This window comes from Notamacropus eugenii, chromosome 3 (genome assembly GCF_028372415.1).
Source record: "Notamacropus eugenii isolate mMacEug1 chromosome 3, mMacEug1.pri_v2, whole genome shotgun sequence".
NCBI lineage: Eukaryota > Metazoa > Chordata > Mammalia > Diprotodontia > Macropodidae > Notamacropus > Notamacropus eugenii.
This window is the reverse complement of record NC_092874.1, coordinates 162806310-162828013: the sequence shown is the minus strand read 5'-3', so window position 1 is coordinate 162828013 and position 21704 is coordinate 162806310.

Genomic DNA, 21704 nt, shown 5'->3' with positions numbered 1-21704 from the left:
ATGGAAAATTAAAAGAAAAAACTTATTTGCTTAAAATTATACACAACATAACTTACAGAATTTCAGTGATATGCCAAATTATAATTTGCTTGAAATATTCCTTCCCCCCAAAAAATATGAATATATATAGTGACCATAACAAATAAAAACATACTAAAAAAGATGATTCTGAACTCAACAGAGGTATTTGTATTTTGAAATGTTGGTGAACATGTTGACAATTCCTGTTAAATTAAAATTATCTAATTACCTTCAATTCACGAACCCAAAAGCCTGGTTGGCCCTAGGGGATTGGTATTTGGATATGTAACCTTTCAACCCTAGGTTACTGTTTTGAATGCAAACCAGATTAGAAGTGACTGAAAATTGTTAACATGTGATGTTTGCTTGGTGACTTGTGGGAAATTGATTGGTGGTCTCATTTTGGTCCCTAATAGATAGGTATCCACCTCATAAAAAGTGCCATCAGAAATCTAATAATTAGACCTTTGTTTCCAGGCTTCCTAAGAAGGTATGACAAATGAATTACTTTCTCACCCTTAAAAAATGTATCAGAAAAATACACAACAGAATTCCATACCTAGAAAGAGAATAGAAGTCTTATTATTTCAAGATAAATCTGTTTCATATATGTGCTGTGGAAAATTAGAAAAATTCCAAGGTTGCTAGTCTAATTCTTTTTTTAAAAATTCAAATAATAATAAATTATAAATTGGTAAGTGGATTCAACAAGGAAAAGTAAGTAATGGCTGTTCTGGTGAAATATAATAAATCCTGTTTTCCAGTTTTATCAAGTGGAAGGACTGAACTCCTGAAAAACATGTAAAAGACCTTCAGAGAGGCACAGATCTAATGTCATACCATAATACTGTAACATTGGTTTCCAAGAGCCCATCATATTTACTCTCTAAGATGATTTCCTAGTGCTTACATGACTATGCCAAGTAATTGAAAAGAAGTTTCACATTCAGTATTATTTTTTGGTTTGGCAACCAAAATGGAGAGAAAGAAGGAAGGAAGGAAGGAAGGAAGGAAGGAAGGAAGGAAGGAAGGAAGGAAGGAAGGAAGGAAGGAAGGAAGGAAGGAAGGAAGGAAGAAATTGCTCTAGAAATCTGAGGAAATTTCTACAACAGCACAAAGTAGAATGTCTATCATTATGTACTTTTACAATGAATTTCTCGATTACCAATCTAAGCCACTGAATTCCATTCACAAAAGTTATTGAATCCAAATTGAAAATACTGCATTTCATTCCTGACCTTTTACCCTAAATAATTGTCTTAGTTTTCCTCCTAAAAATATAAGGGCACAACTGTTCACTGGTAAGTGAGAGGTGAGAACAGATGTACTTTTAATGTCTTCCCCTGAGTATCACCCAAATTTCCACTGTAGGGCTTAAAGACCTTGTTTAGGGGGAAGGAGAGGGGGAGTGGAAAAAGAATCATGTTTCTAATCAAAGCCTCCCGCATTGTTTGAGTTGTGAGGGATCATCTAGTCCAAACCCCTTATTTTAATTTAATAAACTTCTTTTCTTCTTCTTCAGTGTTTACCATGTGCAAGTATTTAAAAGCCTTTGCGACATGGCTCCAACCTACCTTTCCAGCTTTATTTCTTATTATTCCCTTTCAAGCCCCCAACAATCCATCAAACTGGTCTTCTTGCTGTTCATCACAAATGACCTTCCCTTTCCCATCTTCATACTTTTGTGCATGATGTCTTTTGTGACAGGAACTCATTCACAGGACAATAGGTTTATATCCAAAAAGGACAGAGGGGCTGTCTAACCCAATTCCTTCATTTTGCTAAGATAAAGAATTAAGTGACTTGCCTGTCTGCAAATTCTACCCATCAGTGGGATACATGAGATGTTCAAGGAGGACAAGTACCTCAGAGCTGAGTCTTTTTCAGGGCTGCTTATCCACCTTTGGTGTCTACCTGGTACCCTACTCTCACCTATGATTCCAAGAGGCTAGAATATGCACAGAATCTAAACCCCCCAAATATCCTCTCAGCAGAGGGACTAAAGCAGGTTAAGGGTAACTGACAGGCCTCAAAACTGTTGATTGGCTACAGGGATGTCTACCCCAAGCATGTAAAGGCCACCATCTCACCCCAATCACACCCTGTAGAATGGCCAGATAAGAACCGTTTGTTCCAGCTGCCATTAAGGTGACTGAAGCAGGCACTGTGGAGATCTTAAAGCTTGGTCAGACAGCAAAGAAAGGTCAGTCATTGCATCCTGGGTCACTGCCAGTCACCCTGACATTTGTCTTTTTAGTGGATGTCAATGACTGGAAGTGAGACTGACAACTTTGTGCAACTCTGCCTCACTTCAATTCATGCATGAGTCAAGATGTCACTCCATGATGTCATTGGTCCTCCTTGAAAACAAAAGATAAGTAACAACCCATTGGCAAGAAAATACAATTCTAATCCCTTTTCTACATGATAAAACATCCAATTTTTAAGATTACTAATGTATTAGGTTATCCAACATTCCTCCTGTTTTGGCCTACCTCCAGTCTTTTCTACTTATGGTTTTCTAAGTCTTTGATTTTGATGTCCCCTTTTAAAGTTGTTCTGGCTTCCCCAATAGGAAGTCCAGAAGGAAACACAGTATTTTGGATAGGGAATCATGAGGTCAGAGTACAGCAGGATTTGGACTTCCCTTTTCCTGGTTCCAATTCTTCTAACAGTATAGTACAATTTTGCATCCACTTTTCCTTACTGCTGACTCACTGTATTTATGATGAGGATAACTGTACTTTTAAACTTTTTTCCTGAGAATCTCCCAAGTTTCCATTTTGGAGCTCAAACTTCTATGCCTCTTTCATATGAAGCCTACTCTTATATTCTTTAAGCATTTGAATGTTTTCTCCTGATTTCAGGACTTTATATTAATTCCTCTTTAATCTTATTAATTTTGTATCATCATTCCAACTTCTTGGGATTTTTCTGGATCATGACTGTGATTCTATCATTAGCTTAGCATCTCCTAGCAACTGGTTATATGAAAATTTATGAAACCAGCTATCTATATCTTCACCAAAACAAAGAGTATTGAACAGTTTAGGGTCAGAGATACTGATTTTACTCAATTATTCATCCACACCTCTTCAGTCTTTCCACAAGGCCTTGTATGAAACTTTATCCGATGCCAAGAGCAAATGAGGGCTACATCTGTGGTGTTATTCTCATTGGACTCCTTCAAATAAACTAATAAATTTAATCTGGAAGTATTTGGTCTTGTTAAATGTATAATGATCTATCTTGAGTAACACTTTCTTTCCCAAGTGCCATCCTTATCCCTTTAATAAAACAGTCTCTCCTTTGCAGATGTGGAAGACTCTACTGTGGAGTACTATCAGATTCTGTCAATCTGTGGATTAGTTTTGCTAAAGCTTCTTTTTCTTGTTTCAAATGTTTATTATAAGGGAAAGTGATTTAGGAGTAAAAATGGGGGGAGATAAAGAAAATGTGGATGATGTGAAGTAAAAGATATACATAATTTTTTAAAGTATAGGTAATGGATTCTTGAATTTTGGCAGGAATTGACATCACACAGTATTCTAGAGAGACAGTGTGGGGTAGTTAATGAAAAATGGGTTAGTCTTAGATTGAGAAAGGCCAGGGTTCAAGTCCCTCTGTGACACATAATGGCTATCACTTAACATGTTGTTCTCTAGAGAACTCACTAAGACTAAGGATTAATGAGATGCTGTTGACTTGCATTGGTATACAGCATTTTCACTTCCAAGAGTTCCCTATATACCATTATAGTCACAAGTCCAGGCCTTATGCCAAGAAAGATATATACTTGAATAACTTTTCTTTCCATTTAAGAAAAAAATTGACACACCTGCCCTTCTCCAGCTTTGTAGCACCTGGTCTCCATTTTTCAAAAGCCACCAATAATCCATTCTCTCCCAGAGACTAAAAGTACCATAGCAAATTTTAGGGCACTAGAAATATTTGTGCTTTTGTCTTTCTTTGTCCTTAAAGCAAATATCCCTTTGTAAATGCTAATTTAGGTTAAGTGATTCAGTGAGTCAGAGACATTAGTCACTGGAAATTAACAGTGGGAGGAATACAACCATTGGTGGGTGCCTCTAATAGCATTAGATGAATACTTTAATACATCATAGCAGTCATCTTGGCTCTGGAATTGTAAGACCAAAAGATACTTGCTAAACCAAGAAAGCTCATCCCTCCTCAACCATTTCTTATATAACCTAGTTTCCTTTAAGGTTCATATAAAGGCTATTCCCTTCAAAAGGCCTTTCTTATTTTCTCCAGTACCAGTTAACCTTCCACTCTCATTTGACCTCCACCAAAATACAAAGCAAAAATAATCTACATTCTTATTGTATATGTCCTGCATTTATTTTATCTCGGAACATAATGTATCATTTCAGAAGAAAGTAAATTTCTTGGGAGCAAAGAACTGTCTTACTCAGGTTTTTTTCTAGTGCTTAGCACAGTCCCCAGCAATGTTAAGTACTTAATAAATGATTATTGATTGATGGAAATTTGGCTTAAGCCTCTCATCGTGTGATCACAACCAGAAAGACATTAGAAATAATGAGTCAAGAGCTCTAATTTAAAAAAAAGAAAAGTGAAACCCAAAGAGGTTATATAACTTTCTTATAGAGAGTGCCAGTGATCAATTTCAAACCCATGTCCTTTAAATTCAAATCCAATGGTTTTGTTTGTTCATTTTTTATTGTACCATGTTGTATTCCTTTTGATATATCCTGCAGCTTTCAAAGAAAACAGATTCTTCTTGGCTATTTTTATTGGATAAAATCCATCCCTGGCCTATAGCCCATAACTCACATGTCCCATAACATGGTTCAGAAATCCAAATTGCACCTTCCAACTACATCTCCTTAGCCAGCTGTTCTCTTTCACAATCCTCCTTTCATTTCTAAAGTCACAACGTTCGTTTGACAGTGCCGATGAAAGCATCACCTGTGCCTCCCAGGTTTTGCTTCCTGAAGCAGAAGACTCTGGAGATTCAAAGTAGGTTCCTTCAGATAGTATCATTTATCACTACATGAGTCACCAGAATTAGCTAAGTGGTTTGTTATCAGCTTTGACAATTCTCAAGAGCCTCTGCATAACAACCCTGAGAGATTCCCTGGAAAGATAACATACTTGAGTTTTTCATGTTAGTTCAACTCATGGTGCCTTGGCAAGGAATTTCTTCTATGCTCGAAGTGTCATACATTCTTTAAGAGGCCAGTTTGGCCTCTTCTAGGGGTTCCTGTGAATTTTCTTTATCATATTGTCAAACATAGTTCACTGCATCATCCTGAGAGAGGACAGTTCCACTGACCATGAAAAGACCTTCTTGTATAGTCCCAACTAGTCTATGGCCATTTTCATTTCTTTCTCTGTCTCTCATTGAATCCCCAACCTCATTACACAGGTTTGTATTCCCTGTCTAAATCCCTAGACATTTTTTTTCTTTTTCCTTTTCCCACTGAAGGAATTTCTTTCACTATTCTTTCAAAGAATAATTTCATTTACTCAAATAAAACGGAAAGTGGAGGGATATTCCTATAGCTATTTAGTCTCCTCCTCTCACAAGGATATCAATCTGCATTTTACTTACATATAATTATTTTAAAAAAAAAACCTCTTGAAGAAAAACAAACATAGGGATGCTTATGGTTACTGACACGTTTCCTTTGTGCTCCATACATACTGAGGCTGAAATCCTTAATTTCTTGCTATCAGCTCTTGTAACTATCTGCTAAGGCAAATGAAAACTTCATACTTCCAAGTGATGTGACCTTGGATAAGTCAAACTTCATGAGTCAGTTTCCCATCCATAAAATTAACATTAATAATACATGCCTTAAATACTTTCAAAGGGAAGTAAACATAGGAAAGGACTTTGTAAACTTAGAGTCTATCTAAATCCTAGAATCATAAATTTAGATTTGGCAGCAACCTTAGAGATTTTGTCCAGACCCCTATTTTATAGACAAAGACAAAGAAAATAGTGACTTGCACAGGATTGTGTAGATCATAAGCACCAGAACCAGAATTTGAACCATAAGCCTTGACTTCAAATGTAGTGGGTTTTTTCCTGCCCACTATACATACAATATTTGTCACTAAGTGAACTATTATTGTAAATTGACTACAGCTCTAATTTACTTCTGTGTCATGGTGTGGAGGGGAACTGAGTTCTCAAGGGTTATGTCACTGGTGAACAAGTTCTGCAAGGTCTTACAAGGAGTTTACTGATGCCAGTTAAATCACAAATTCTTCAAAAATTATTGCTCTTTATTTATTGTTAATTTCTAGCAAAGGGAAGGATTGAAAGGAGATTGTACACTCAAGGAAGATGGCAGAGTAGAAAGACACACTTACATAGGGTCTCCTCACACAGCCCATAAAATACCTGTAGGGAGAGACTCTCAACAAATTTTGGAGCAGCAGAAGTGGAGAACAACATAATGGAGGAGATTTCCAGCCCAGGGTGACCTGAAAGGCCCACGGGAAACACTGGTTGCACTGGATGCTGAGCAGAGCACAGAGCCCAACCCAGCCTTGGCCATGGTGCAGCTTGTGAACAGCCCTCGGGGGTGGAATCTCCAATGACAGGAGCAGCGGTCTGCAGATTCCTCAACCCACAGGAGCTGAAGGTCAATGATGGGGTTTTATCAGCTGGCTGGGAAGGGAGAAGGGCCTTCCCATAGCTCTGGCCTCAGGTAGCAGCCCACAGAGGCCACATGAGGTAGGTGGCAGCAGTTCTCATAGCAGCCCTTACAGCAGCCCACATCCGTTGTTGGACTGTGAAAACCCCTAGGGACACTGAGGAGCTGAATATTACCTCAGCCCTGTGTAGAGGCCCTGAGGGAATGAATCTTTATCTCACACTGAATGGCAGCTCTGCCCATCTAGCTTATCTGAAAATCAGCCCCCAGCATTGACTTGGCAGAACTGGAGGCACAAAAATCTCTCCCTGATTCTAGACCAGTGTACACACTTGATTTTGCCACCTTGGAGGAACTGAGTTCTTACAGATTTCCAGCATATACCCTACTCTTGACAAAGGACTTAAAAAATCAAGCAACTAGTTGGGAAAATGCCCAAAAAAGGGGGAAAAAATAAGACTGTAGAAGGCTACTTTCTTGGTGAACAGATATCTTCTCCTGTCTTTTCAGATGAGGAAGAACAATGCTTACCATCAGGGAAAGACATAAAAGTCAAGGCTTCTGTATCCCAAACATCTAAAATAAATATTGCCATGGTCTCAGGCCATTGAAGGGCTCAAAAAAGGATTTTGAAAATCAAGTAAGAGAGGTGGAAGAAAAACTGGAAAGAGAAATGGGAGAGATGCAAGAAAAGCATGAAAAGCGGGTCAACACCTTACTAAAGGAGACCCAAAAAAAGTGCTGAAGAAAATAACACCTTTAAAAATAGGCTAACTCAATTGGCAAAAGAGGTTCAAAAAGCCAATGAGGAGAAGAATGCTTTCAAAGGTAGAATTACCCAAATGGAAAAGGAAGTTCAAAAGCTCACTGAAGAAAATAGTTCTTTCAAAATTAGAATGGAACAGATGAAGGCTAATGACTTTATGAGAAACCAAGAAATCACAAAACAAAACCAAAAGAATGAAAAAATGGAAGATAATGTGAAATATCTCAATGGAAAGACAAGTGACCTCAATGGAAAGACAAAATAGATCCAGGAGAGACAATTTAAAAATTATGGGACTACCTGAAAGTCATGATCAAAAAAAGAGCCTAGACATCATCTTCCATGAAATTAACAAGGAAAACTGCCCTGATATTTTAGAACCAGGGGGCAAAATAAATATTGAAAGAATCCACTGATCACCTCCTGAAAGAGATCCAAAAAGAGAAACTCCTAGGAACACTGTGGCCAAATTCCAGAGTTTCCAGGTCAAGGAGAATATATTGCAAGCAGCTAGAAAGAAACAATACAAGTATTATGAAAATATAATCAGGAAAACACAAGATCTAGCAGCCTCTACATTAAGAGATCAAAGAACATGGAATATTATATTCCAGAAGTCAAAAGAACTAGGACTAAAACCAAGAATCACCTACTCAGCAAAATTGAGTATACTACTTCAGGGGAAAAAATGGTCTTTAAATGAAATGACACTGAGCCAGTCACTTAACCTCTGTCAGCCTTAGTTTACTCATGTACAAAATCAAGTTCAAAACTAGCACTTTCCTCACAAGGTTACTGTCAGGATCAAGTTGGATAACATATAAAGTGCCTTGCAAACCTTAAAACTAAGATAAATGTTAGGCATGTTCTATTTATTTGATGTAATTACATTTAAAATATGCACAATAGCAAACATTTTCACAGCAATAATCCTTCCCCAAAAATCCTAGTCCATTTGCTGTTTCTTTAAATCTTGAATCTGACCCTGTATTTTGAAGATGAGAGCTAAAGCTTACAGAGATTCTGCCAAACTGAAGAACTACAAGTATAGGTGGATCTGTAATTGGGAGACCACTAGGCTAAATTCAGAAAAAGCATATTATCAGAATTTTGGACACTAGATAATATTTTTTTTTTGACAAAAGCAACTCTTTTAAAGTGTAGAAGAATGATGCTTATATTAGTGGGAAAAGTTCTGTCTGTGCTACAAGACTAGATGGAAAGGTTAGTACTTAGCCATATCTTTGATATTCCATCTTAACATTCATCTTTGAATTATAGATGGTCCATCACTAGGGATAAAAGCTTAGTTGAGCTATCTGGGCCTTTTATCTGTATTGGATCAATAATTAAAAGGGGATTATTTGTTGCAGAGGCAGTGTCTACTAGTGGATAGAATGATATACTTAGATTTAAAAGGTCCTGAATCAAATCCTACCTCTCAGAAACAATTTGCTCCAGATAAAATCACAACCTCTCTGATACCTCAAGCAATTTACCTACCAAGTTGTGATAGGAGAGAAACTGGTTTTGTTTGTTTGGGGGTTTTTGTTTGTTTGTTTGGTTTTGTAAGAGAAGATCAGTAACTCCTGGAGATTCTTAAATGTGGGAGTGACCTGATTAGTCCTCTGATTCTGGAGGATTATTTTAATAGTTGTATGCTGGATGAATTGGAGGAGGAAAAGATTGGAAGTTTAGAGATCAATTAAGAGGCTATTGCAATAATGCAAGTAAGATACAATTTAGTGTAATTCAATTCAATAGACACTTATTAAGAACTTACTACACACTAGGCACTGTAATGATACTTGAGGGGACAAAGATAAAAACGAAATTGTCTTTGCCCTCAAGGAATGGATTCTGCACAGGTACATAGTAAAGTAAAAATACTCAATAAATACCAAAGAATTTGGCAAGGAGAGCATTGACAATCAAAAGAATCAGAAAAGGAATTGTGGGAGTTATTATTTGAGTTCAACCTTGAAGGACACAGAGGTAAGGAAAGCTGAATTAGCATGCTAGCCATGGAAGTGGAAAGTAAGAGATGAAGACAGGAGATATATGGAGACAAGATGCTATAGAGACAGGTAAAATTGGACTTGGAAATTGATTAGAAATAGGAGCTGAGGGAAAGGGAAATATTAAATTTGACTTAGATTGGTTTACCAGGGTGATAGGAAGGATGGTGGTACTCTCAACAGAAACAGGGAATTTTGAGGAAAGGCCAGATTGGGGAAGAAAAATGCATTCTATTTTGGACATGTTAAATTTCATTTACCAATGGGAAATTCAAGGAGAAACATCCAGAAAGCTTTTGGCACTGTATGATTGGCATTCAGAAGATGAAGACTGGATATGTAGCTCTGAGATCAATTTGAGTACAGGTGTTTATTATATCCTTGAGAGCTGTAGGAATAAGCAATGGAGAATGTTTAGGGAAGGAAAGAAGGTAGGCCCATGATAGAACCTTGAATAGCAAACATACTTTGGAGGTGGGAAATAGGTAAAAATGCAACAAAGCATACCGAGAAGCAAACTGATGGTTAGAAAGAAAAAGCAGGAGAGATCCAATGGAGGAGAAACTCTCCAGGAGGAAAGAGTAGTTAACAGTATTAAGCAAGTGATTACTTTTCTCCTGTTGTGTGTCTAACATCTTACTGTGTTTTGATATCTTTGTAGTGTTGTCCAGCACTGCTGTTTTTGATTGTAACATTCTAACATGCTAGGCACATGTTGATTAGTTTATATGTGTCCCAGAGCAACAGCTGGCCTTGATGTCAACTAAAAGGAATTTGTGCCTTAATAGTCATTTTTAAGTCAATGATAATTAACAAAGATCAGTCAGATAAAAAAATATACACACATATAAATACCTGATCATACATAAATGCATTTATGTGCATCCACACATATATACTTATATATATGTATAAATGTGTTACTTTCCAGTCACAGAACATGATCCGTGAGTCCCCAGAACCAGCTACTTTTGTTATATTGATTATTACTATTAAATGGTACAATTTTACTATTAAATAGTACTATTAAATAGTAAAAAAAATTCTATTAAATATTCTAACTGAAATTTTCCCATTTATAGGAGAGAATGAAATAATTCAAATAGAAGGATTAGCTGATGTTTTGGTTGATCCAGTTATATTACTAAATCTATCAGCTATCAATTTATTCCTTTATCTATTTTTTTATTTTTTTGTCATTGTCCCTAAGGAATTTTGCCATGTTGGGATGTCTATACTTCACTTTTTAGTTATAAATTATCTCTCTGATGATTTATTTAACTTCTAATTTTCATCTGTCATTTAGAATATGGATAGAAATTCCTTATCAAATAAATTATTTTACATACATATATAAATACATACATATATACACACATACATACAACTCTATTAAGGACCTACGGTTTCTCCAGTGTAATGAAATCCTGGTGTAGAAACTCTCTCCTAAATGCAAATTAGCAATTCTTCTGTAATTTATAATCTTAGATAATTCCCTCAGACCTTGAGAAGTTATTTGCCCTTGGTCATGTGACTAGTATGTGTCAGAATCATGATTTTAATCCAGGTCTTCCTGATTCTAAGGCCAAAACATAATGTGCTATGTCCATTGCATCTCTGAGCCAAAATATACCCAGAAGAGCATAGCATCATTTTTTGCATGCAGTGGATACTAATGTTTTCATCGGTTTTTGTGATCCAAAAGTTCTATGCAAGAAAAATGTGTATTTTAAGTATTTCTTAGAGCTAAATTTAGAGAAAATAACCCTAAGAATAGCAAAGCATCTATAGGATTTATAGTTCTTCACACAGTCCTTTTTAGGTTTTGCTAAAAAATGTGTATGTTTTTTAGCTCTACTAGGAATTTAGTGACTACTCCATGGTTTCTTACAAAAGAGACACTGTGGTAATAAAAACTATTTGGTTAGATTCTTTCAATCTGGAAAGCGTAAGAATAAGCTTATCATCACTCAGTTTGGTTTGCCTGACACTTGAAGTTACACTGAAATAGTTAGTAAAGTGAATCCAACTGGGCTTGAGACACATTGTTTTATTTATCTAAAGATGGATAAACTTTTGAGTATGGTACATACGTGTTGGTAGGTTCCCATACTGTGATTGGCATATGTTAATGTAAAACCTATGTCTCTTTATGATTGATTTGTCATATGGAAATGCCGGGGCATACATAAGCTTTATATTATGGCCGGGACCTGTTATGCAGAGCACATAGGGAAAGCTTGTTTTTGTGGCTACTTATTTACTGATGGTACATTTCAAATTTGAGCATTCCATTGCCAAGATTTTTTAGTGATAAGGAATTGCAGACAACTCAGATTTACTCGGACACTTCAGGCATACGGAGATTTTTCTGGCTGAAGAGTTTATTTTGGAGATACAAATGGTTAAATGATTCTATTTGGTCCTGTATAGAAGGTCAAGGAAGAAAGGAAAGAAGTAGCAGTAGCCATGACATATCAAGTTTGACATCTTCACAGGGGGCACCATAGTGAAAGATCAGATTTGGACACAATTTCTTTAAAAAGTAGATTTGAAGAAAAATGAAGGGATTAGTGAGAAAGGATCTAGGGGGAAAAGGTAGGAAATTAAAAACCATCTAAGCAGCATGGAAGCTGCTTATGGGCACATTATTAGAAGCCTGTGAGAATTACTAGAAAAATGAAATAAGATAAAACAAAGTGACAAGGTTAGGAGTAGTGGGAATATTTTTAGTGATCAAATGACAGGGTATAAAGGTTTAGGGGAAATTTTGGAAACAAAATTCTAAATTGAATTTTTAAAATCACTACCACTATGATAAAACATTCTTCTTTGGATTCTCTAAGTGTAGCAGAAGTAGGAACCCCACTGGAGATCAACTTGACCTGCTAGTCTACAACAGTGCAAATGTAAGAATGCAGAGAAATTGAATGAGTTCTTTGTGTTGTGCCGTCCTCTTAGAGCATGATGGAGAACTATCTACCTTGGAGTTACTTTGTACTATGAACGAAGGTGAAGAATTGTCAGGGCAATCAAAACAAAGAAATGATTGAAACAATATGAGAAATTAAGTGGCCATAAATCACAAACTTCAAATGGCATTCATCTGAAACGTCTGAAAGGAGAAGAATGAAGTAGCTAAGCTACCACCAAAAACGTATCAGCACCTTCCATCAGAAAGCAGCATACCAAGTGCCCTATCTAGTCTTTAAAAAATGGCAGAGGAATTTTTGAATGGTTTAGTTTTCATAAAAACAAACATTCTATGTTCCAAATTATTCATCCTTTCAAATATTATATAGAATATTCTGGTAGATTTCTATTTTCCAAGAATTTCATGATTATAACCAACCTATGAGATTATTTTGTTCTCACTAGTGGGAAATTTGTAATTGTTGAAATGTTTTATTACTTCTGGAGAGAATTTCCACCCAAACTTCCTTTTCTTTTCCTTCTCCCTGATTGTATTCCTTTGTGGGATTACTACTTTGAAACTTATTATCAAATTATTAGACCCACCATGATGGCTTAGCAAGGCAAATATTGTACTGCAGCCTGAAATCATTCAAGATGGTATTTATGGGACTTCGGCTTGGTCTGGCTGACAAGCAATAATTTTATTGTTACAGCATGTGAGGGAACTTTAGTCGTGAAATATCACACTGAGAAGAGTTCCATAAAATCAGTTTGGCAAACTTTCCTTTCCAATGCAAGAAGTATACCATTTTTGCCAGCCCTCACAAAAACTTATTACTTGTTTTGTTATTTTGTTTTCCTTTTGGGGGATGGAGGGGCAGGAGGGTGGTGAGAAAGGTACAGAGTGTTTGAAAGTTAGGGCAACACCATGGGGAATGATATTAACATACATTAATGAATGGATTATGAGCCTGTCAAAACTTCCAGTGATGAATATAGGGCCCAATAAAGATAAGGCATTGATTGCACAAGAGACTATAGCTCTCTGTTTAATCCTTAGCAGGTGGGCACTGTCCTAGGCTCACCATCTTGCATCACCAGTGAACCTCAAATGTGACCTCTCCAGGGAAAGAAGGGTAATTCATTCACGATGTTTACTTTACCCTAAAACCCTTTTTAGATGGGGACTCCTGACTGTGCGGAATTTTTCTTAGTTAAGAGTGGCAGATGTGTGTTGTGACTGGCATTCTTGAATGACTCTTTAACAATTCCAGTGTATTTGACCTTCACCTAGTTTTAAAATAAAGTCTCCAGAGCTAAAGATTGAGTTTGTGCTGTAATATTTCTAAAATTAAATTTTGTTCCTTGGCAGATTTTCATCTGAAATTTAGTTTTATGATGGGTGTTGGTCCAATGTTCTCTCGATCTTAGAGAAGAAAGAATCTGTTCTTTCCAAGCATTTTTCCATAAAGTCAAACTATACAATATCCCAAATCATCCCCCCTCCCAAGACCTGTATTATATATATCTTCCAGGATGTCTCCACCTATGTATTTCAAAGACACCTCTAATTCAACACAATAAAAATGGAACACATGATTTCTCCAAATTACATTCCTCTTTCTTTCTTGCATATTTTTGTCGTTGTTATCATCCTTCCTTCTCTCCATGCAGGCTTGACTAAAAAAGACAAATTCAATGGACTTTTCTTATGTTTGCAAATTGTATGGGGAGCAATGGTTTGACTTTAATTTTTTTTCCATGAGGACTATTACAGCAATCTTTTTTGAGTGGTCATTGATATTATATGAGAAACCTGAATTTAATTGTGCATTATGGTATAAATGTCACAACATTGTCTATATCTGAAGTCCTTCAGTATCTATAGTTAATCTCTATTTCTTTTGACCTCTTCATAGCACATCCTCCTTGATGGTGACTAATACTTTTTAGCACCTGTCTCCCTCTCTGTTTAATATTTAGAAAAGGTAGATCAATGAACAAGGGTTCATTTATCAAAGAATGCTATGTAATCCTAATATTTTCATGGGATATTCCCTGTTGGAAGAGAGTCAAATGCATTTTTATAACACACAACCATTAAATACAGAAAGATCGTGTGTTCGCTATGTAAAAGTTTGTTGATCTTTTTCGTGGTCAAGGTAGTCTAGTGAAGCCTATGGACTCTTTGTCAGGGTAACAATTTAAGATGTACTTCTTAAATATTATCTTTAGAAAAATATAAGATTAAGAAGAAAACCAGTACACTGAAATACAGTCATAAGAATACTTCTTTTAAAGTTTGTTTATAAGCCACACATCAATCTTATAATTATGTTGATGTGGTCCATCATGGAAAATAATTTGTGCAAACCGACCTATTTGCCTTTCATATTTTCATCAAAAATACTATAAAAACTTAACTCTTCTCATAAAGATTCATAGGGATGAGAAAAAAGGCAAATGGAATATATACTTTTTTTTTCAATTTATGTTTTTCTCTCCAGTAAATTGCTAATATTTCCTTTTTCAAGTGTCTTGAAAATAAGCTTAATAGTGTTTTTTTTTTAATGTCACATCCAGAATAGATTTCTTCTATCTTCCTGGTCTACATCAGTTTATCTTTCTATCTTTATCCCTTTTTTTATGCCACTTCTATTTCTGTGTATTGCACAGTACAGAGTAAAGGGTTAGAACTAAATATAGTTGCTCTGTAATTTGAAGATGAAAACATTTTGGCATAGAAATGATAACAGGTCAACTTCTTTTTTCAGCTGTTTGTTCTAGTTTTATCTATAAATTTATATTATATTATATTAATCATATCTTTAAATACATATATTGTATTATATTATATTATGTTATGTTATATTGTTATATTATATTCCACAAATATAAATTATCTCAAGATAGTTTGGTTTAGTTGAGTCTTACTCAAGACTTTCTTCAGATTCATTTTCTACACCACTGTTCTTTATGGTTTGGTGAGATGATACTGGCCATAATTTTCAAATTTCCTTCTCCTCCATGACATGTTTCAAAAGTTTACATTATTTTCTAGTGTTGTCCTTGGGTATTTTGTGCCTTTACTTAGCAAGGTATATTTTCTAACAAATACAATGTCTGGACTCTTTTGGTCTTTCTGTTGTGACAATTGCTTTGTATCACTTAAGTTTCTGTACAAAAGGTTGAAGGTCTATATCAAAATATTTTTCTTTGTCCATTTCACATTTTAAGTGTGTTTGTTGTTGTTCAGTTTTTTTTTTTCCAATCATGACTCTTCATGACCCCATTTGGGATTTTCTTGGCAAAGATGCTGGAGTGGTTTGCCATTTCCTTCTCCAGCTCATTTTACGTTTGAGGAATTGAGGCAAACAGTATTAAGTGACTTCCTCAGGGTCACACAGCTAGTAAGTGTCTGAGGCCAGATTTGAACTCAGTAAGAGAGTCTTCCTAACTGTAGGCCTGGCACTCTATCCATTGTGCCACCTAGCAAATAGCTTACTTGAATAAGTCAGGTTGGCACTATTGTAAACTGTATAAAGAATGATCTTCTCTCTGTCCCTTCCATAAAAACAAATGATCTCACTATGCACATTTATTTTGAAAATGGCTCTTAAATCGATAACCTATTTCCTGTCTATTAAGATAAAGTTAATTTCATTGTTTGTGAATTTGCCACAAAAAAGCACTTCCTTGTAATGTTCTTGACACAGGATTGATGATAAAGAGGCTGGAGGTTAATTCTAACTCTAAACTGAAGTCCATGAATGTCTGTCCAGTAGCCATTTATCTCTTGTTTTTCTGACTCTTGGTCTTTCTATTTGTGGGAGTGGATTATCAACTATTACAGAATTTCTTTGCTCTTCCCACTTTGCAACACATATTAGTGTTTAAGAAGTAATTATCTTCATGGTGGTCCTTTCACCTATATTCATCATGAGTTCTACAAAACAAAGACAAATAGTCCCACAAAACGATCAAAATGATGTTTCTTATCACCTTCAGGTATAATATCAAGCCACTACTGCTAACATCTTTGCCTTTCCTAGGAAAACCTGTAAGCCATCTAAAAGGCAGATATATCAGTGGTTCAGTAATTTAGATTGGAGACAGGAAGATCTGATTTGAAATCTGACCTGAGATATTTACTATCTTTGTAACTCTGGCAACTCATTTAACCTTTGTCTACCTCAGTTTCCTAAGTTAAAAATGGGGAAAATGATAATACCTACCTCACAGAATTGTTATAAGGATCAAGTTAGGTATATGTAAAGCACCACACCAAGCCTTTCTTCCATTTTCTTTTTTTAGGCATGTTTTGCTTTTCCTCATGATAACCTGTAGAGATGCCCTGCTCAAATTTCATCACATTTTTTTAGGAGAACAGTCAGCCCAATAGGCATGTATAGAAGTCTTTTGAACATAACAGAAATAAAATCATTACACACACTGTCAATTACTGAAAAAATACTCCTTCTCTTGAAGGCTGCTAGAAATGTTATCTCCAGCTTTTTCATTCTCCTTAGTAACCTCCTAAAAAAATGCTGTAGCCCTTTCTTTGTGGGGAGGTCTTCATCATTAGAGTTGTCAATTCTTACCTACTTAGGACTTCATTATTACCCTGAAAAGCCCTTTCTTTTCCAGATCTCTTACCTCAGCATACCAAATTATCTTTTACTTAGCTTTCTGATTCAATCCACCAATTAAACAATAAGCATTTCTGAAGTGCCTGCTATGGAACAAGCACTGTGTCAGATGCCAGGGATACAAATACAAATTGAAACAAACCTAGATCTTAATGAGATTATATTCTGTTGAGTGAACATATAATACATAGACAAAATAAATACAAAATGATGGGAGGGGATGTCTAAAAACTGGAGGAATCAGAAAAGGGCATCTTGGTTGCATCACTTCAACTAAAAGTTCAAAGGAATCAAGGATTGCAAGAGGAAGAGGTCAGGACAAAGAACAGTGATGAGAAACAGGATTGGATGACAAGGTGTAGTGTTTGTTCAGTTCTCTTCATCTTGTGCTTGACTCTGTCTACTTCTCTGCCTCTTCAAATCTTCATCTCCTTTGTAGAAAGTGCCAAGCTTTCTCATCTTCAGCTACAGATATTATCTTACTGTTACAATGGGAAGGAGCTAATTCAAAGTCAAGCTGTGCTGTGCACCACCTATGTGACCCTGAGCAAATAAATCACTTGTTTTAAGCTTCAGTTTGGACTAAGCTATCTCTTTGAGCTCTCAGTGTGTGAACCTAAGATAGCAACAAAATCTAAGTAACCAAAATACATTTATCTTCATTTTTTAATAAGTGTTCATCATGTGTACTGCAAAATGGAATGACCATGTAACCAATAAAATTCTGTGTCTTGTTGCATTTAAATGTATGATAAAACCAGTTACAGCAACTCTTTTGTTTGCTTCTTCAAGGCCAATCTATGGGCCTTTACCTCCAGCTTTCTTTGGTAAGGAATCTCTAATTATACATACCCCTAGCACTGAAATTTCTGTTTCTATATAATTTCAATGAGATATTTCTTTTGACTCTAAATAAACATATCTTCTATAGAGTGACTAAAGAAATAACCCCTCCCATATATGTGTGTGTATTACTATTTTTCAAATGTGGGTTGGTGTTCCTCTGATAAATGAATAAAAATACTGGTATTCCTGAATTCTTAGGTGCTTTTAATCATAATTTTCTAAATTATTACATATCAATTTTTCAGTGACCACATGTTGAAATTTAATATTATTTTTGACTTTAAAAAGTGGATCTCATTCTTGAAAGGGTTAGTGACCATTTGACTACATTTCAGTATTCCCAGAGTGTGCAAATATTCATCAGAAAGGTCAATGTTAAATATGTCACTCATGGAGTCTCTCTAGCTAAGTGGTCCAATGACTTGGGGCCAGTAATTCAACTTATTTTCTCATTTTCTCAGTTTCTCTGTTTTCTCATTTATAAAAGTAGAAAATAATACTTGTACTAGCTTCCAACCACAGAGTTGTTTGAGGAAAGGCAAAGTGCTATGTATATTTAAGTTTATTATTATTTCTGCCATGCAAAAGTCCAGAATTTTTAATTAAAGAATAATGGGGATATGTATGTCATTGTACTAATTATTATTAATCAGCTAAAGTTCAAATAGTGAGAAATAACAATCACAAAGTTAATAATACTTCTGTCTATATATCTGTTTCAAGGCCTAAGGTGATTTGTAGCCATGTATTTATTTTGACTGTCCAATATTTCCATGTGCAGAAGTTACCTCAGAGTCCCTCCCTGATATAGAATACATGTCTTATGCTATTGAAGTTTTTTAAAGTTTCAATCATGGTTTGTCCTTTAATAAAAAGCTGTGGGATAGCTAAAAGGAGCACTGGATTTTGAGTCAGACAGCCTAGTTTTTGATTCCATACTGTGAGACTTACTACCTCTGTGACTTTGGGCAAGTCACAATCTCTTTGGGACTCCATTTTATCATATGTAAAAATTGCAGGGGATGGTAGATTAGATCATCTCTAAGATCTATATTTTAGCTTTAGACCAGATGACCTTCTGTGTGACTCATTTCGGATACTGACAAACCTCTGAGGAAGTCACAATCAAGGAAAACCTAGATGAATGATTTTCAACTGTTGTTTGATCTGTCATTCCCATGATGGGGAAAAAAAGTGGGGAGGAAAGAGAGAAGCCACACATGGGACTGGGTCATCCAGAAATGACTAGTATTACCCTTGTGTTCCATCTTGTTCCTCGGTGTAATGACCAGTGCATTCACATAATTAACTCACTGTATAAAAAATGCTAGATATATCATAGACCCTTTGAATTAGATTCCCCGTGTTTCAATTATATTACCACTCACTATTCTCTTTGATATATAAAACATGGAAAATACTATTCTACTGCAAGATTCTTCTCTCTAGTTCTGGAATGCCTTCAGATGGAAAAGCTTGACGTTCTTTTCTCTTTTCTTTTGTCATGATGTTTCATTTAAATTTACACATGTTCAAGATCCTAGGCATCACAGCAATGTATCACATTATTAGATTTCCTATTATAGGTATGCCAAATTTTATTTTTCAGTAGAAAAGAAATTATTCAACAGAAGGAGAAGATATATTTTTGAAACATCTAGGCATTGTGGCAATTAATAACTTCCCACCAATTATCTGAAAAAAGAAAGAAAAAAAATCACTGTTTTTTACTCTCCCTTTGCAAACAAGGTTAAAAGTTGGCTTGTTTTGATTTACCTGATTCATCTAATTATTTCAATACCATGGAAATAAAACCTTTAAATAGAAATATGAGTGAAGAGCTTTGGACAGCAAAACTATCTATATCCAACTTTCTTCTTCCAGATTCACATAAATATGTTTCAGCAGTCTCTTGGGGAAGAAAACACAAGTAAACTCTTTGTAGTATAGAATATGTCAAATTTCCCATGTTTTCAATGAACTTTTGGACCTTGATTTGGAAAATCCTGCATGACCACTGTTCTTATCATCATCAGTTTATTTTTGCAATTTGGATAATCAGTCAATGAGTCTTCCTGTTAATACATACCCTATTGGACCACAGTATTAACAATGCAGGGTTAGACAGAAAAAAATTCCTGAAATTTTAAAACTAGAGAAAAGAATTTCCTTCCCATAGGAGACTATAGGACCTCCCTCTCAAATAACTTAGAATAGTTTTTGGATGAACCACTGGCAAATATATATAATGTGGGTAAGTTATCACATATTAAATGCTAAGGGACATTATGATGCAAAGGATGGAAGTGCTGACCTTCAAGTCAGGAAGCCCTAAATTCAAGCCATTTCCCTCACCCATAATAGGTATACAATTGTGCATAAGTCACTGAAGTTTTCAGTGTCCCAGGAAAATCTCATAATATAAATTACAAATAAGTTGACCATCTGTGGGAGTGGAGAGAATTCCCATACTGGCTCCTTAAATAGATGAAATTACAGGTCTGGAAAATACATACCTTCACTAAATTCCATGTCCTTACACTAAAATAATTGTGTATATTTTGGATTTTAAAAATCCAGAAGAAACAATATATTTCAAAGAGAGTTTCCACCATTTCCAAAAAATTATTAATTTATATTAGTTTCTTTTTTTCTCCACATAATTCTAAAAAGTAGGAAGAGTCTAAATATTTACCAGAAACTAAGGGGGTTTAGTCCCCTTTTTACTTAAACTTGATTTCATTACAAAATTATTTATATATGTTTCTAATTATTGACACTATATCAATATTTTCATATGTAAAGTGCCTTTAATAGCCAAATTGATAGTTGAATCTATTTCTTAAAACTAATTTTTACCTTTTCCCATGCAATGATAATTATTATTTTATGTGTTACAAAGTGATCATTATTAACTAATTTTGAGTTTTCTGATCACTTTCAAATCCACAGTGTCCCAAAACATTGAGACTTCATTGCTCATTTCCCAGAACAAATCAAGTTCAAAGATTGATGGATGACTAAGTTATCTGAATACTGCCAAAGGAAACAAACAATTCCAGAATCTGAAAGTCTTCTTGTCAGTTAGGCAAAATTGGGCAGTAGATTACTGTAAAGGTGTCGTGTAAAAGAAAATTTGAGTTGTATCCTAGGAACATATAACTAGGAATACAAACAGCTTATTTTCATTACCTATACAAAAAACAAACCAGACAATATCCCAAAAAACATAAACATCAACTCAAAGGTGTGCAATTTTCTTTTCAACTTCATTTTCCAAAGTACTTAATTTTAGAATGAAGAAGTTATTTTATTATTTCTCAGCTGCTTTTCTCAGCATTCTTTTAACTCTAACATTTCTGGTAAGTTTTTTTTCCCCCAGTACAGATTCATTTCCATCATCACAAAAGGAGACTATAGACCACACAGAGTCTGAATATTTTTCTGTATTTGTATTCTTTTTCATCTTCACCTACCTTGATGCACACATATCAAAGCTACAATTGTTTGCTAGCTAGCAAAATCTAATGACTCCCCATGGTCACAAGCTGTCAACAGCAATCAATCCAGCAGTAGGCCATCGCTTGAAATATAGAAGAATTGCATATGGTTGTATTCCTTGGTGAGCTACAAGCAAAAGAATTTTTAAATGAAAAGCCTTAGCTAACCCAACTCAGTTGACAGATGACTGGTAGAGACTTGACTTTTTTGCTTTCCTATAGATTAGAGGATGAAGGAAGACATCCCAACCTTCTAGCCTGATTTTTTTGTCCTTTGTTTAATGGTGTGGCAAAATCTCTGAGTCTTAGACAGTATATCCTGATTTATTAGGTGTCCA